Genomic DNA, 17,724 nt, shown 5'->3' with positions numbered 1-17,724 from the left:
CCTTGAAAAGATAGGCTCATAGCGTCCAGCAGTTGGGTTTGTGTCATGGAAAAGAATTGATATCGTAGCATGACATGCATCTTTATTGAAATGCAAATATCTTTTTTTGTGGGTCAAAGACCAAATGCATATGGGTATATTTAACCAACGTACTAACCAATGGACACAAAATGTGTCACCCCAAAGTCCAACTTCACCGTTGGCATTCACTTTTGTTGCTGAAATCCTCATTCTACGCATGCATATTATGCAAATCATAAAGTATTGTGGGATGTAATTCATGTTCAAAAGAGTTCAAAGCCACAACACAACCATTGTGAAGACAATGCAAGAAATGATCCACAAGACCATTACGTAATTCATTAGGTGTATATCTAGAATGGAGCAAGACATGGATTGTGTCAAATAAACAATCACCGACTTTGTAGTTGAATGAGTCAATTCGAAAACAATGTTCCTCATCTAAAGCCTCATCAATTGATATCGTATTTCGTTGCCCATACAATTTGTATGTTTCTACTATAATTGGATTATCTAATGCATTTTGTGTATTTGAACCAGTGTTTGCAAGCATTTTACTAAACTAGTTAACCAACCTAAGAAGCTTTGTATTCGTAGTGGAGCCCACTTAGAAATATGGAATGTAGACAAAGAGCAAAGCATTATATTTCAATAACTAAACAACGAACAAGTTTGAGGATTCATTACTAACTTTGAGTAGTAAGTGTGTGGAAACTAGAAAATTGCCCTGTGCAAAAGATAACTTGCGAGACAAAAACACAATTACATTGTCAATTCATTTGACAATATTTGGTTTTGCTTAGTAAATCATTTAATACAAAATCAAATTAAAAATCAAATTTTTCTACTTCCTATCTATTTATGAACTGTAATTATCACTATTAAAGACTTGTATCCATTATTACTACCCACAAACCAGTATTTCCTACGACTTTCTAATATAAGCTATAGTATCCTATCTAACCTATCTGTTAACTTTAATCTGCAACAATTTTTCCTTAATCTAATATTCAAAAACCATTCATATTAAAATTACTTTAAAACTAAAAATTTCCTATAAATATCACTCGCGATATAATATTTTATAATAATATATTTTAGTTCTAAAACAGCTGCCCAAAGAGCCTTGTGGCTCAATGGTAAGCCCTAATATCAGTCTACAGTCACCTCTGTTGCACCCTGCATATGATTCCAACAAATCTAGAACAAAGAACAGTATAAATGTTTTCATTTAAAAGGCAAAAAAAATCTGAAATAAAAGCAACCAACAAAACTTGTATTTACCATTTATTGTAAGAACTTATAATTGAGTATTTACCATTTATTGTAAGAACTTATAATTAAGTGCTTTACGCACTTAAATTTCATAGAATGGTGATTTTATGCCTACTTGTTGCTAAGACTATTATTCAAGCTTTTCGTGTGATCTTTAGTATTCGTAATTAGGAAATTGAATTTATTGAGTTTACAAACTTTGTATTGTGAGTTCCATTAAAGTTGGTGAATGTGGCTTTCTATACATTATCAACTCTTGCTATAAAAATGTGAATGTATTCAATGAATATAAGAGAACATCCCATGTGGAATTTGTACCAAGTACTTAGGTATGCTAATTCTTGACAGATGTGAGGTAATAGAAAGTGGGACGAGAGTAAATGTTACATAGCTGTTAAATTTCAACCATGGATCAATGGTCAATGCCTATAGGCCAGTAATCAATGCAACATACCAAATCCATTTTGCAAGCTGTTACAATTTTGAATTTATGGAGTTCTCTACTAGATATATTTTAGCCCACTATAGATTTCCTAGGTGAATTAAGAAAAATATTTTGTGTTGGTGGACATCCCCTCATTGTGTCATGCCATTATAAGTTTGGAATAGCTAATGGAGCTTGTATAAGAAGGGGAAGCTAATGGATGCAATATAGAGCTTGTAAACTGCACATTTGTGGCCACAATACTTTTTACAAGCACCAATTTAATATTAAAAATAACTTCAGAACAATTTAAATGTATGAGAACCTTAAGCATTCACTAATTTGAATTACTTCAAACTCAAAAACATGCATCTGAAATTGCAATGGACAAACTTTACAGAAGATGTCATTCAAAATTACAAAAAAAATGAACTCACAAAAATAAATAACTGAACAGCATCCACCGAAAAGGTCTTAAATCTTTAATTCACATGGTGCTTAACTGTCCGCTGAAATGGCTAGACCATTCTTCAACCTTCCAGCACTATGATGCTAACAATTTCTCCTAATCGCTGATTGTGGAAGGCTATTATAGCGATCCCATTCACATTGACAATGGAATCTACATAAAACTATTTAACTTGTCAAACAAATACTATTTTGCACATAAATTTAAAATATGTGAAATGGGATAATTATGGTTTGACTAAAATTTGTGGAAGTATTTGACATACCTTCAATATCGCAAGCTAACGTTGAAATATTTATATATGAAATCCTGGAACAATTGAACATTTTATATATTAGTTTTAACATTAATAAGAATTGAATTTTATACATAAATAAAATTAGAAAAGCATTAAGTATGTGACCAAAAACTAACATAATATTCATGATAGAAATGGAAAAATTAAAAACAAGTAGAAAAATTTTAAAATACTTCTTAGTTTAAAATTGAAGAATTTATATAGTAATATAAAACATTTAAAATGTTAATAAAAATAATAATATTGATATTACTATGTATTCATGTCAACTGTGAAAACAAAAATGACTCTGCAACAATTTGAAGTACGATTAATTTATGAGTTTTTTAATTGCAATTTTGAAGTTAATAGATTGGAAGATTTAATTTTAATATATATCAATTTCCAGAGCAATCACTATAGAACATTAAACAATTAATAAAACTGAAATTAGAACAATTGACACGCCGATCCTAATTTTTGGGGGAAAATAAGCAAGAGTATATTATTAAAAAGAAGTTCAATGTCTTACTATACCATGTTTGTCAATTTTGGAAGGGGGAAAAATAGTTTTTAAATTGAAAGGAATCACAAGAATCATGAATTATGCACATACCTTCACTATTGGCAACTGAACCAGAAATGTCTGTGTGTGTATATGTAAGCTTAGATGATCATATAGTAAAGGATAAAGCTTATTTTATAAATAGAGTTTAACTTATTGAGAAAAATTATATTTTATAATTAAAAATTTTCTATAAAAGGTAGTCTCAATGTTTTCTTATAAATCATACATCAGGTTGTTTGGTTTATGAATCCTATTATTTCTCTCAAAAGTTTCTTAGAATACATTCATTTAGTATTTCTTGAGATGTAAATATATTCTTTTTTAACAATTAAAAATTCCATTAAACTCTCCAAATCTCTTGTTTCATACGAAGGAAATGTTCAATGCCATTCATCTACACTCTTCATCTGCAGGCAATTTGTTCAATCATCTTTCTATGGTGGACAACGTAGAACGCCTTTGGATTGACAGCCATTTTCAAAATATGTTTACAAGGTTTTTTTTTTCTTGATCTTCAAGATTAACATTTTTTTGTTTTGTGCTCTGTTTAGTACAAACTATTTATGCTGGAACTTGTGTCGTCGATTAAAGAGCCATTATCCAGAATGCACCAGCTCTTTAGGAATAAGATCAATCTGTATGCATAATAGATTGTATTATTTAGCCTAATTCTTTGGTCAAGGAATTATTTGGATGGTAGATATTCAAACGACCAAGGCACTGGATGTGGAAGAGAAAGTCCTTGTGTAGATCTCTAGACTACAGTTTTGGGAAAAGTACCCAAAAAGTAAAATGGCAAATGATTTGTTGTCTATAATGTAAATTACATGTCTCCAGTAGACATCGTACTGACCCACAGGGTAATTTTAAAACAATACTTTGAATATTAGGTAACAATAATTCATAAGTACAAGAAATCATTCCACTTTGGTTTAAGCAACAAATGCCAAGAATTTGTAGTGAACAACTAGTTGACCAGAGCATCTAGAAGGATTTCAGACAAAACAATCTAAACCTAAATGGACATATGAGGTCATGAAACCTCATAAACACTAACTACACAAAGGTGTTTATGGATCTCTGATAATTTTTTATGTCTTTTTAACTTAGCAACAGAGAGTGGTTCCTCCATTGACAATACACAGTCATGTAGTTTAAATGCATCGGAATTAACCTTAGCATATGATGTCCAATAATCCTGAATCTTATTGTATGTAAGATGGATTTACCATTCAAGCTGCCTATAAATTTGTGTTGAAATTCAACCATTTGACCAGTCAAATTACCTTGTAATATCCCTTGCCAAATCTGATTGAAAATTTCTGATTTAGATGCTCAAGGAATATTGTCAAACACTTGTCATGAAACTTCTGTACTTGCTGATTGTGGTTTCTTTTTGATATTCTGATTTAAGAGATGATAATATGCATTCATTGAACTCAAAAGGACATATATCAAAGTCTGAAACTAAATGAGAATGCAATGTAACACCTACCACTAACCTTTCAATGACAATGTGTGACTAAAATCATATGAAATATGCATCTACAGCTGTTAGACATTTCTACAAACATTTGGCATGCATTCTAAGAGACCAAAATGCACTTACACAGCAGATTGTCATTAACACAAACACTTGTCATACATACATGTAATTCCCACGTGCCAATGAGTGGTCCTAACAGCAATAAATGTAGCCTCCAACAATCTGAAATTGCTCTTCAAACCCCTTTGAATTTATGTAGATTAACTCTTCAAAAATGCATGAGTACTGTAGCATTTACTATTCACGGGTACTGTAGTGATTTACTATTCACGGGTACTGTGGTGCACTGTTCATGGGTACTGTGGTGCACTGTTCATGGGCACTGTAGCAGCAAATAAATCTCTGAATATAATCCTTTTCAATCTACAAACAAACTCTGAAATAAACCCTCCAATCAGCTCAATATTGACTCCTGAACGAAGCCAACTCTCACAAGCATAATCAGATGATATCGCACACCCTCTATATGCTGTTACAATGAAGAGGTCACGCTCTCCAATGCCGACGAGCCTTGAATCCTGCAGAAACCCTTGGTATTCTACACTTCAATACTCTAGAGAAACTTCAATAAAAAACTCCAATCACATAATGAAGTTCGATTCCTTTTGCACACTTATATTTCCTCAAGAAGTTTGAACTTCTTCAAAAAGCTCTTAATTAACATTAAAATGTTATAATATTTCATTGGCATCAATAATGTAATTAAACCTTGGGTTATGTGCTCATAAATTATTAATAAACTTGGCCCCCTTCTCATGATAAATAGACCCTCATTTAAGTGCTTTATAATATAAAGTCATTTTATAACTTAATAATATAATCTCCAAATAATTAATGTTTAATTGAACCAATTAAACATTAGTATCTCCATGAATACTCTGTATTTTCGAATGTTGTCTGAACTAGGAGCTAAAATGAGGAGACTGCATATGATCATACCCCTTTTACTACAAATAGCAAGGGTCCATCTCTAACATCCCAAAACTTACCAAAAATAATAAGTAGAGCAAATGATGTCTGAATGATGCCAAACGAAGACCAAACTGAAGCACTCTGAACACTAGAGATGATACCAATTCTCATAGCTCTGACTACTAAAGAAGCTACATCCCTCAAAGAACCATCTATCCAACCTTATTAGCCTACGAGGGTCAAGATAATAGGCTAATCTTACTATGAGTCTGATATTCACAAAAATGGGGACTTTACAGTCCGCCCTCCCTAAACTTGTTTGTCCCCAAGCAATCTCTCAACAAAAGACTCACTGTACACAATCTGTGAAGAGATCCCACAACTCCACAAGGATCCCACAAGTAGAACTGTGTATTGTCCCTATCATCAGTGATCAGTTCCTGCAACAATACCATCAATACAACCAATAGACCCTGCCAAACTGACACAATGACGTCACCATGCTGGAAATGGTGGAGGAACCCAACAATAGGTGTCGTAGGAATGAACATCTTAAATATAAGGAACTCGGAAGGTTGACCAAACTCGCTTCCCAAAACTATGCAAAGTGAGCTGTCATACATGTTGTCCAACACATGCACCACTGAACTGTGCATCTGAAAAAGGTCACACACATGAGGGTCAAAAGTAAAAATGTACGTGTTCGGCATCATATGCACACCCATAAACTCCTCTGCGAGCTCTGTCTGAAATCCCGATGCACCCAAAAGATCCCAAACCTCGAATAGAAGCTTGCCACGTAGACCCTCAGACTCTTGCTGCTCAACTCTGATCTCATCTTCACCATGCCAAAAGTGGTGAAGCCAACCAATGGAACCCACCCAAACTACAATGTTAACCCTGTCATCACTCGGGTCCCAAAGCAAACTGCACTCGCATCCATCTTCAATAAAGAGATACAAATTCCTGAAGGTATCTGCAACTCCACAACTATCTCTCACCTCTGTTAGACTCCCACAGATGTGTTGACTCAACAAGTAATCCAGCTTGCAGCTACTGACACCATAATCACCCCATAGCCATGTATCTGTACGAAATCTCGGTGAGATAAGAGTGACCAACCCTGTCGAATACACATCAATATGATGGAAAACTAACTGGTGTCCCTGCAAATAATTTCCTACAACCATCTGGATCAAGTACTTGCAGCCTCTTGTCCCATCTTCTGTAGATGGTGACCCTCCATCCCACAAGGGATGATATAATCCCTGAGCCAATCCACACCTACGCATCATCAGGTCATCCACGTGTGGATCAAAAGAAAAATGATGAGCATTCCTCACTGTATAGTTGCGATAAAAGGCACCAACCTCAGTTAATGGCTCATCACCAAACACAATCGGCCTACCGAATGTAGATGAATCATACTCATTCCGACCAACCCACATGCTATCATCAATGACAACCTCAGTGATAGTAGAATTAGTGGCACCACTGGATATTGCACTCTCAGAATCATTAGTCACAATATAGTATGATTCATCTTGTTCATCACATGAAGAGGCATGATCGATATCAGGAAGTAACACCAAGATATCTGCTTTAATCCTTCATAATGCATGCCTAATGGTTTGTAAGCTTGTCATGGAAACTCCATCTTGAGACCAATGTTGTATGAGATAATCAACAAGTGTGGCAATCCTATCAACTTGGCTTGTGGCTTGTGTTATCGCCTCCACCTCTGGATACACATTTTCATAGACTACAGCAAGAGGTTCAACCCGATGAAACTTATTTGCACTCCATGTTAAAGTCTTAACTTCAAAGCTACTATTTGTATCGTAATGTGAGACAGCTGATTAACAATCAACATCATGCTCATATGCATCTATCTCTTTGTTGTTCACAAAACCTTCCTATACCATCTCATCCACTCGGAGTTCATCAACTTCGGTTACCTATGTTGATTCTTTTGTAACTAGGAAGCAAAATAAAAGGTGAATTCTAATTGCCAAAGGCAACATTAGAATTCATTATAAATGGGGTTGGGCCCTATTCCAATATTACGTGAATCTTTATAGGGTTGGACCCTATCCTTATTGTATTATGTCCAAAACTAAAGGCCACACCTAGTCAAACGTATGGACCCAAAGTCATATCGTTTAGCATGTAACTTAGGCACCAAAGATAGGACCCATATGTGGCGTGTAAGCTAAAATATTGTTTGGCGCCAAAAGTTATTGAGCCGACCCAAAAGATGGGTCTCACATCTTGCATATACAAGCAACAATTGCAAGTCATTTACACTATTTATCAAGGTGAAATACCTCTCTGCTCTATGCGAACTTCTTTAGTCATATGTGCGAATTATCTCAGCTAGCTAGTAGGTGCAAAGTTATCCAAAAAAGGTGCAAGATTATCCTTCTAAGGGTGTTAACTGTGTGTGCACTTGGAGCACAAATCTCATCTTCCAAAGGTGCGAACTGTGTATGCACTTAAAGCAGCCCTGGTGTGAAGAAGTGCAGATGGATGTGCACTTGATGCACACCTGGGTGCGGGCTGGTGCAATGCAAATCAGTGCACAAAGAGTGCAGTGCAGGCAAGTGCAGATGCAAGGATGAAGGGCAGATCAGTGCACACTTGGTGCGCAACTTGGTGCACACTTAAGGTGCGACTAAAGTGCAGATTTGGTGCAGACCTAAAGTGCACCGAAAGTGCAGATCTGGTGCAGATAAAAGTGCAAATCTAAGACTATCTTGTGTGCAGACCTAGCCATCAAAGGAGCATAAAACAGATTGTTGTTTGATCATCTTCATCAGCCCTAAGAGATAAGTGTTGTACTCATAATGTTACACCTAATTTATAATCAGATCTGAGGATCACTTCATGCTGGGTTTTTCCTCCAAGAGGGAGGTTTCCCAGGGTAACTTGTGTTATGTGTCTATGTTGTTTCCTGCATTCAACTTCTACTATGTTTGTTTAAATGTTCATTATTAATCATTTAACCTACAGGTTAATATAAGCTGGAAATTAACATTATCAAAGATACAATTCTGATTTTTGTTCTTACTGTTAATCTGAGATTTTAAAATCAACAACCTGTTGGTCCTCCTCAATTGTTACATTTGATTGTTGATCTGAAGTAGAGTGTGACAAATTTGATTTCTGATTAAGCTCAACAATCTGATTTTCACCTAGCCGAAGTGCCACTAAGGTAGCCTCTAGGGTTTCCTTAGTATTCTTGAGCTTATTAGTAAGTGAGTCTACTTCTTCTTCCTTCGTCCTCAATGCATCAGAATATACAACACCCAATTCAAGTAGGTGATCTCTATCGGAAAGAAGAGTTAAATAATTATTTCTCATAATCTCCATGGCTGTCTTAAATGCTTGCAATTCAGAGATAGATGAAACCTCCTCAATGCCTCTATATCTCCCTTCAAGTTGGACCTTCCATAGATGAGTTTCCACAATCTTGCAAAATTGATCAAAATGGGACAACGCTGTAACAATCTTATCTTCACCAACCTTAAGTTGGCTCTCCAAATAAGACTTACGGACCAAGGAAAATTCATTAGTAGAAGTTGTGGGTTGCCAAAGGAGAGCTTGACTCTCATCAAAATATTCTTCTAAAGTGTCCTCTTGCTGGTTTGGTACTAGAGCAGCAGTAGTTCCCAACCCAAACTCCTCATCAACACTCCAAAAAGTAGACTCAGTGGATGGTGAATCGCTAACCTCATGCAGAGAAGTAAGTTCACTCTTAGGAGTATCAAAAGAGTCCCCAATCATAACCTTCTTGATGTGTATTTTGTACACGACCAAACACGGAATAAAATACCGAAGTATCTTATCCTCCCTTGAACAAAGTTCCTGACTGTTGAAGATCTCGCTGCAGGATCAATCGGAGTAACTCCAAGGTTCTGTTATGTAGGATCTCTACGTGTGGATAAGCTCTTCGCGGTATGATGTGATTTGCTGGAATCACAAGGGGACTTACACTCAATGACCTAAATGTCTGATTTGCTAGAATCACAAGTCATTAACTAACTGGAAGACAAACAAATGGAAAAAGATGCAGGGTTCAGGAAGTCTACTCTACTACCTAGAATGCGAGAAGATGGATGAACGACTAGGTAGAGTCCTACTGGGCTGGGTCTCACCATCAAGTTGAACAGTTCAACACCAACTCAGTGCGATCTTCTGGGGGATGCTTCAAATATATTCAAATCGGACACCATCAGATACTGATCATCATTCAAGTTAATGCATGAGCAATAGACGTGTAACGACTTGAGATTAAGCTCATTTTATGCCAGTTGACCACGCAGGGCGCACTTACAATCAGTACGAGGCTAGTGGTATGGATTAGACGGATTCCACACAGGTGCATTCAACGACTTCTTTCATTCAATTTAAAAATCTATAATCTAAAATGAAGATTCAACAAGAGACCATGCATATTGCAACGAAACAACATATTTCACCATATCTTTAATGAAAAAGAAGTCTTTACAATTAAGGCAACAATGTCTTGTCTTCTCTTCCTAGCCTACTCTAATTGCTATACTATTAACTGACTTATTCACTATTTCTAACCATTCACCTTCTAACTACTGACTAACTATTATTAGCCTTTACCAATGAGGAGCCAAGGCTTATATAGCGCCCTTAATACAATTCGATGGCTCAGATCAACTTGAGATCAATGGTCGAGATTTTACAATGAAAACCCTAATTAGAGTTTGTTACAACAAACTCAATTCTGGCCAATGAAATAATTGCATTATTTGGACACATGTCTTCTCTGGAATATTCAACCAATGGATAACCGAGGTAGGTACATCGAAGTTTGTGCCATCCCCAATGAGTCGGGTACATTGAATCTGGACACGCTGAGGTGGACCAATCCAAGTGGAGGAATGATGACTGGGATGCCACCTTGTCTGACACTTGTAACTTGGTAGATGCTCAATTTGATGACACTGAGAAGATAATTTTAATTAACTCTTCTTGAAACTATCTGCTTCTCCAACGGACCCTTGCTTTAACCTCCTTTGTCTTTGATGTGCAAGATGGATGGTGTACCTTTCCTTCAAATGCTGGACTGGACGAGGTCGTCCTTGATGATGCTGGGCTGGAAGTGGTCGTCGTCGCCCTAGCCTGGTCCTGTGGAGGTCGTCCTTGATCTGGCCTGGTCTTGTGGAGGTCGTCCTTGATCTGGCCTGGTCTTCTTTCATCTGCAAGACAAACCATAAGATGATTAAGGACACATAATATATTCATTTCAACATAGTATTTTACACCTTAAATCATCAACAAAAGATATCAAAATGAAGTTTGTTCAAGATTCTCCCCAGGGACAGGCTCTATAAGAATTTCGCCCTGGACCCTCTCGAAGGGTCAGGAGCGAAATTTGCATTTCTGGCCAACTTAGACCTCTTTTCAACATTACCTCACAACCAGCTCCTCGCCTAGCCCAAACAAGGTAAAAAAATAGGAGTTTCAAAAGATCTGGACCCTCTGGAAGGGTCAAGAGCGAATTTTCTTGGGTAGGCCTCAATTACTCCATTATTTCAACTTCAAATCACTTCACAAGGCAAGGAAACACTTCTCTTCTCTAATCCAACTCCAGTTTGACTTAATTTTGCAAGGAGAAAAAGGTGATTGAAGAATTTTCGCCCTGGACCCTTTGGAAGGGTTAGGAGCAAATTTCTTCCTATAGCCCAAAATCATCATTTCTGGAGACAACAATCAACTCAAGGGCAATCTCAAGGGCATCTTTCACCTTGGCCTAGTGTTGATGTGTATTTTGTACATGACCAAACACAGAATAAGATACCCAGAGGTATCTTATCCTCTCTTGAGTAAAGTCTTTGAATGCTGAAGATATTGCAAAAAGGATCAATCGAGAAACTTCAAGGTTCTTTTATGTAGGTTCTCTACTCGTGGATAAGCACCAGTGGTCGTTGTGTTTACTGTTTTTCAAGGGGCCTTACGTACTTTCAAAGAAAGCTTGTTCATGTGACTACTTTTCAAATGAGGGAACGGGATTTTCCTAACGCTAACAGGTTTCAAAAAGGATCAAAAGATAAAGGATTCAAGGAAGAGATACTTAAACTAACCCTAAGAATGACTTAGTGAGGACTGGTCTTGATAAGATTCTACCAATTTTAGTATCGCCAAAGGATTACAACTCCACTGGAATTGGTGCGATCTTCTAAGGGGATTCAACGATTTTCAAATCACCAAGGAGATAGATACTATCAATGAGATACATATCAATACTTTTAATGATGATTGAATTCTTAATCAATCTCAAGGTTTCCAGTTGACCACACAAGGCATTCTTACAATCAGTAAGGAGCTAGTGGTTTGGAATGTGAGTCTTATCAAAGATCAAGCACAACATTCGTCCTTCAAACTCAAAATTTAAATGCTATCTCTACTAAGAGTGAGTCAAGAAGATAAACAACCATGAAAATAGCCACAAGGATTGCAATAAAACACCATAACTTCAATATTTTATTGATCTCATAGCCAAATAAAACAACAAATGTTCAAATTTCCCTCTTCACACCTTATTTCTCTACTGCTGATATTAAACTTATTTCTCTCTAACTCTCTAACTTTTTCTAACTAACCCTTTAAAATGAAATGAGTGAGGGCTTATATAGCCATCTCAAATACAATGAATGGCTTGGATCAAAAGAAGATCAATGGCTGAGATTCTGACACCTAAACCCTAATTAGGGTTTGTTGCAAAAAAGTCCCCATTTAGATAAACATTATCAATCCATAGCCAATAGGAATTGGCACAAATAACAAGGAGACATAGACCAATAGGAATTAAGTTGTCACATCATTTTATAACAACTTTTCATCTAGAACTTTGTTCCCCTTTCTATGCTCTTTTCTAGCATATTCAATGAATCTAGACATAATCTTCTCAATCTCAGCAATAGGAATCTCAGGAAGATTCTTCATTCGTTCTTCCAAGTGAAGGACTTGATCAAAAGCTGCGATAAGGGTCGCCTCCCATCTAGGCTCAAGCTCTTTTGTTTTCTCGATCAGGAACATAATAGCATGCATCTGATTTCGCTACTCTTCGGTGACTATGTTCTCCTCTTTGCAAAAGATGATCTTGATCTTGTCTTCCAATTCTTGGATGTCTACATCCGTCTCGATCTCAATTCTTCTACCAAGGATCTTACATAATACCTCAAATACCTTGTCTTGAATAGGGTGGATAGTTCCCTCAACTTGGCTGCACCTGGAACTGATATCTTCGAAAAGAACTTCCTTTATCTGGAGCAAAGTTGACCACTGCAAAAGACTATGGGCTTCTCCACTCATTATCTTCTCTTGTGCCTTGGTGTCCTTCTTATCACTTGCAAGACCGGGATGACAACATCTCTAGTGTGAGCAAATGCATCTACAGTTACCAATAGATTATGGATGATCTCAAGAACTTGGATAGCACGGTGGACCGTCTTCATCATCCTTGTTGCAAATTCCATAGCTACCTTGTAAGATTCATCAATCCAAGAACTCATGAGTTGGACCAAGCTCTTTACCCTTTCCGCCTCATTTATTGATTCAAGAGGAAGTGCATGCAAAGGAGATATTGTTGGATCCTGTCGTCTCAAAGGTTGATTAAGATGGCTAAAATAATTCCTCCAAGCACTAACCTCCTTTTCTAGTTTCTTATTCTTTTCCATTTCTTCTTTGAGTTTGTTATTAAGTGCTTTCAGTGAATCAGTTGCTTCTTCCATGGCTTGCACAGTGGTAAGTAGACCAAGATCAAATGTTTCCAAATCGTATTTTTCTGCTAGAATCTCATCTTCATACTTGTCCACCACTGGTGTAGCTATCTGCACTTTTCTGGATCCTGTCTCATCTCTAATTACCTTTGACATCTTTGTGGCCTTCTTCTTTTCTATTTCTTCATAAGAATTTCCTATGAGGCTTTCCAAGTCAAATACTTGTTCTTCCACTTCGACCACAACTACCCTTGTCAACCTCTCTTTTAGCCAATCTGGAATGATAGATTTCCTTTCCCTCACTTGTATTTCTTTAGGCAGAGGTCTATCTTCCCTGAAAGGAGATGTTGCCTCATCGTCATTCTTTTCTTCTTTTTGCTCATTAGCACCAACCTGGGGAGATTGACTCGATGAATGCTGAGGTGTCTGTCCTTTTCCTTGTTTATCATTTTGTACCATGGATTCCATAGACTCATCAATTTCATACACTATCTGCCTTTGATCTTCTCCTTGACTTGCTTCCTTTTCATGCCTAGAAGATGTGCTTGGTGGGCGATCAGGATTCACTTTCTGCTTCTTCTTGGAAGGCTCTCTCTTCTCAAGTCCTCCTTTCCTCTTTGAACCTTTGGAATGAGAAGTATTCTCACTCACACTTGCCTCTCCTTCTTTCGGTCTTGTTTCCAAAGTGAATGTCATGGATACATTCTGGTCCTTCAACTTTCAATGTTGTACGTCCACCCATCTCCGAGTACAAGATAAAACGGGAGCCATCAAAGCTCAAAGCTCTTAGGTCTCAAACCTCGGGCTCATTCCAATCTACCTTCACTTCTTTATCTTCCTTCTCATAGGATGATTGGAGGTATCTACCACTGTCTTGGGCTTGATCGGCTACTATGTAAATTTTGCATTCCCTGATGAGATCCAAGGGTAATCTAGAATGCATCTTTCTTTTGACCTCTACATCATCCTGGACATTCATCCAAAAGTCCTCCACTTGAAACTCACGTTTGTACTTCTTCTCGACTGTCTCTTCTATATGACCATGAGGATCGAAATTCTCCCTTGAGGCAAAGGATGTGAATGAATATAAAGATAATTCTTTCTCTGCATCCTCCGCGGCTTGAATATTAGGACATACTTCAACTGAGTTCCCTAGTAAGATGGGTACGGGAATTCCATTTCCATGCTTGTGTCTTGATGCCTTTGCATAAGCTACCAACTGTCTAATCACCTCAAGTAGTATTATCCTGTCTGTAGGATATCTCGGCAACATGTAGGGAGGTGAAGGACATCCATGAACTCTGATGTATGTGAATTTTGGAAACTGAATGAACCATGCACCATGCTTCTTCACGAGCTCCTGTGCATGGTTATCAAGTCCTTGAATTCTTCTTGGAAATCAATTTGGTGTGGTGTATTGGGAATCTTGTTCAAGCGAGGTTGACTTTTGAGCAACCAATTCTTGTTGATGAAGTTCAAACAGGAATCGGGATCATCCTCATAGATAGACCTAGCTCCTTCCAAGCTCTTGTAGATCATGTCTTTATGCTCCGGGAGATGAAAAGCTTCACTTATAGCTTCCTTTGAAAGGTAGGCTAATATAGTTCCATCCTCGGCTACGATCGTCCTTGAGTGTGAATCATAGTGTCGAGCACACTCGATCATCAACTCATGACACTTGACTGCGGGAGGGAAACCCGCGGCCTTGATGATGCCACTCTCAATTATCTTTTTTGCAACAGGGGACGGTTTGCCAATGTAGGGCGCTTCCCAAAACTTCTTCACATTGAAGTTTCCTAGATTGGTGTCTCCGATATTGCTCCACTTGGACACGATCCTGGTATCCAATTCATCGTTCTTCTGATCCTCCTTGATGAGAGCCTGCCGAGTAGTGGATCCACCAATCCTGGGGGTTGTCATTTGATACCTACAAGAAAGGCTTAAAGTTAGGTTTGAGGATAATACCTTAAGACATGGATCTAAATCTTTTCAAGGAAACAAATGAATATTAATTTGAAAATAATATGATAAATCCTAGAATTATGAATTTTCAAATTAATATTAGTTGAGAATTGAAATCAGATTGTACAAGACTTAGATTTTCGAAGGATTGCTATGGAAAATCAAACTAAATCTTGAATAAACTTTCAAAAATCTGATTATACATACCTCTTCCTTGATCTTTAGCTATCAACCTTTGAAAAAATGAATAAAGGAAAATGAGAATTTGCCGGACAAAGATGTTTGATCTGAATTTTAGACTCCTCCTTTGGATGAATTAACCTCCAATCAGCCTTCAAGCCTTCTTCAAAATCTGAAAATTCGCCTCCAATCAGCTTCTCAATTAGAAATTCGCCTTTAATCAGCTTCTCAAATATCTTCCAAAATCTGGAAATTATCTTTCAACCTGCTCAATTTTGCCGCCTTAATCAGAAATTAGCTTTCAATTAACCTTCAAGATCTGGAAATTTGCCTTCAACTGGTAAGAAATTCGCCTTATAGGTCTGCTCTTCAAGTTCGCATGAGAGAAAGTGAATGAATGATTTAAAATTTCAAAAGAACACCTTCCCTTTATAGGGCACTCACCTTGTTTTGCCATTAGGCCGACTTGGTAAAGGCTTAAATAAAATAAAATAAAACTCCTCCACAAGCATGGCCGACTTGTTACAAAGGCAAAATAAAATGTTTTTTTGAGTGCTCAAGTGTAGACCTTCTGACTTAGGATAATTTCAACGCCCAAAGGTTGATTTTTTATTTATTTTAAGGCTTAGAAAAATCAATTAATCAATTTATAAGTGCCTCAATTTATGCGAATTTGTCTTAGTCTTCCAAATGAGTTTTAATTGGCAAATTTAATGAAAAGCTATAAGCTAGCTTACTGAATGCTAAAGCTTGACAAAGGTTTGATGAAGGCTCATTCTCCATAGGCACTATAATGTTCAAAGCGTGATGGAGGCTTAAATTATTTCAAGGCTTATTTGAACTTTTTATCTAGGTTTTGTTCACTTCATTAATCAAAATCCTTACAACCTAGATTTGCTATCACTCCATGTTCTTGTCATCATGATTTTGCAATTTGCTTCTAACAAAGGTGAATGATAGGTGTCCTCAAGAATTTCGCCCTGGACCCTTTGGAAGGGTCAAGGGCGATTTTCTTGATTAGGCCTTAAATACAATCTTTTTCTCTCCAAAATCCTTCGGAAGGTGAGCTTATGCTTGTTTTGGCCTAACAAAGCTTAGGATTTCAACTTTTTAGCCTTTCACATGGATGAATTAGGTGAGAATGGGAATTTCGCTCTGGACCCTTTGGAAGGGTCAGGAGCGAAATTCACCCTTTAGGTCACAACTCACCTTCGTTTGATCAACAACCTTCTCTAAGGCAATCTCCAGGGTCTATTCTCAACTTGGCAATCTCAACTTGGTAGTATTGTTTTGATCCTCACAAGGCCAAAAAGTCAAATTTGCTCAAAACCTAGCCAAGGACAGGACTCATCCAGAATTTCACTCTGGACCCTTTGGAAGGGTCAGGAGCAAAATTCCAATTTTAGCTCAAAATATGCATCTTTAATGGTCAAGAGTCTATCCAAGGCAATCTAAATAGTATCTCTCACCCTTGTTTAGGCCTGACTTCACTCAAATCTTGGGAAAAAAGGTGGTTTTAGGGTTTTTCGCTCTGGACCCTTTGGAAGGGTCAGGAGCGAATTTTTTGTTTGTAGCTCACTTCTCCATCATTTGTCCTTCAAATCACTTCACAAGGCAAGGAAACACTTCTCTTCTCTCATCCAACTCCAGTTTGACTTAATTTTGCAAGGAGAAAAAGGTGATTGAAGGATTTTCGCCCTAGACCCTTTGGAAGGGTCAAGAGCAAATTTCCTCCTCTGGCCTAAAATCATCATTTCTAGAGACAACAATCAACTCAAGGGCAACCTCAAGGGCATCTTTCACCTTGGACTAGGCATGGTTTAGCATAAATTTGAAAGGAATATGTGGATTTTAGGATTTTCGCTCTAGACCCTTTGGAAGGGTCGGGAGCGAAAATCTTGTTTTAGGGCTATTTCCCCATCCTTTCAACTTCAAATCACCTCCAAGACTTAGAACACCTTGCCTCACTCCTCTATAGGGCATAAAAATCAAAATTTTACCTTGCCTTGCAAAGAAAATAGGTGGAATTGGGATTTTTGCTCTAGACCCTTTGGAAGGGTCAGGGGCGAAAATCACTTTTTGGCTCAATTCCTTCAAGTTTGATAATCATTGCTAAGTCAAAGTCATTCCTGAGGACCTCTCCCATCAAAACTCGCCCTAGTCAGCACTTGGCTTGGCACAAAATTGGGAAAAAAGGTGATTTAGAGAAAATTAGCTCTGGACCCTTTCGAAGGGTCAGGAGCGAATTTCTTAATTTAGGCTTATTCCCCCATCATTTCAAGTTGAATCCACCTCAAAAGGCTAGAAAACACTTCTCCTCTCACATCCAACCC

At 37.4% G+C, this 17,724-nt stretch overlaps 1 long non-coding RNA gene across 5 annotated transcripts in view; it reads right to left on the bottom strand.

Annotated features, from left to right (window-relative positions):
- The window catches only part of LOC131028746 (uncharacterized), a 55,988-nt gene that overhangs the window by 29,610 nt on the left and 8,654 nt on the right, over positions 1-17,724 (bottom strand). For 3 of the 5 annotated variants that reach the window (XR_009102647.2, XR_009102650.2, XR_009102648.2), the window contains 2 exons: positions 2,455-2,498; positions 2,158-2,342 (listed from right to left, as the gene is read on the bottom strand). This is a non-coding gene — a long non-coding RNA (uncharacterized LOC131028746). Of the gene's footprint in view, positions 1-2,157; positions 2,353-2,454; positions 2,499-17,724 lie in introns of all 5 variants that reach the window. The other 2 variants (XR_009102649.2, XR_009102651.2) reach the window with 1 other exon arrangement.

This window comes from Cryptomeria japonica, chromosome 7, assembly GCF_030272615.1.
Source record: "Cryptomeria japonica chromosome 7, Sugi_1.0, whole genome shotgun sequence".
NCBI lineage: Eukaryota > Viridiplantae > Streptophyta > Pinopsida > Cupressales > Cupressaceae > Cryptomeria > Cryptomeria japonica.
The sequence above is the reverse complement of the archived record's forward strand: the minus strand, read 5'-3'. Positions and strand labels throughout refer to the sequence as shown.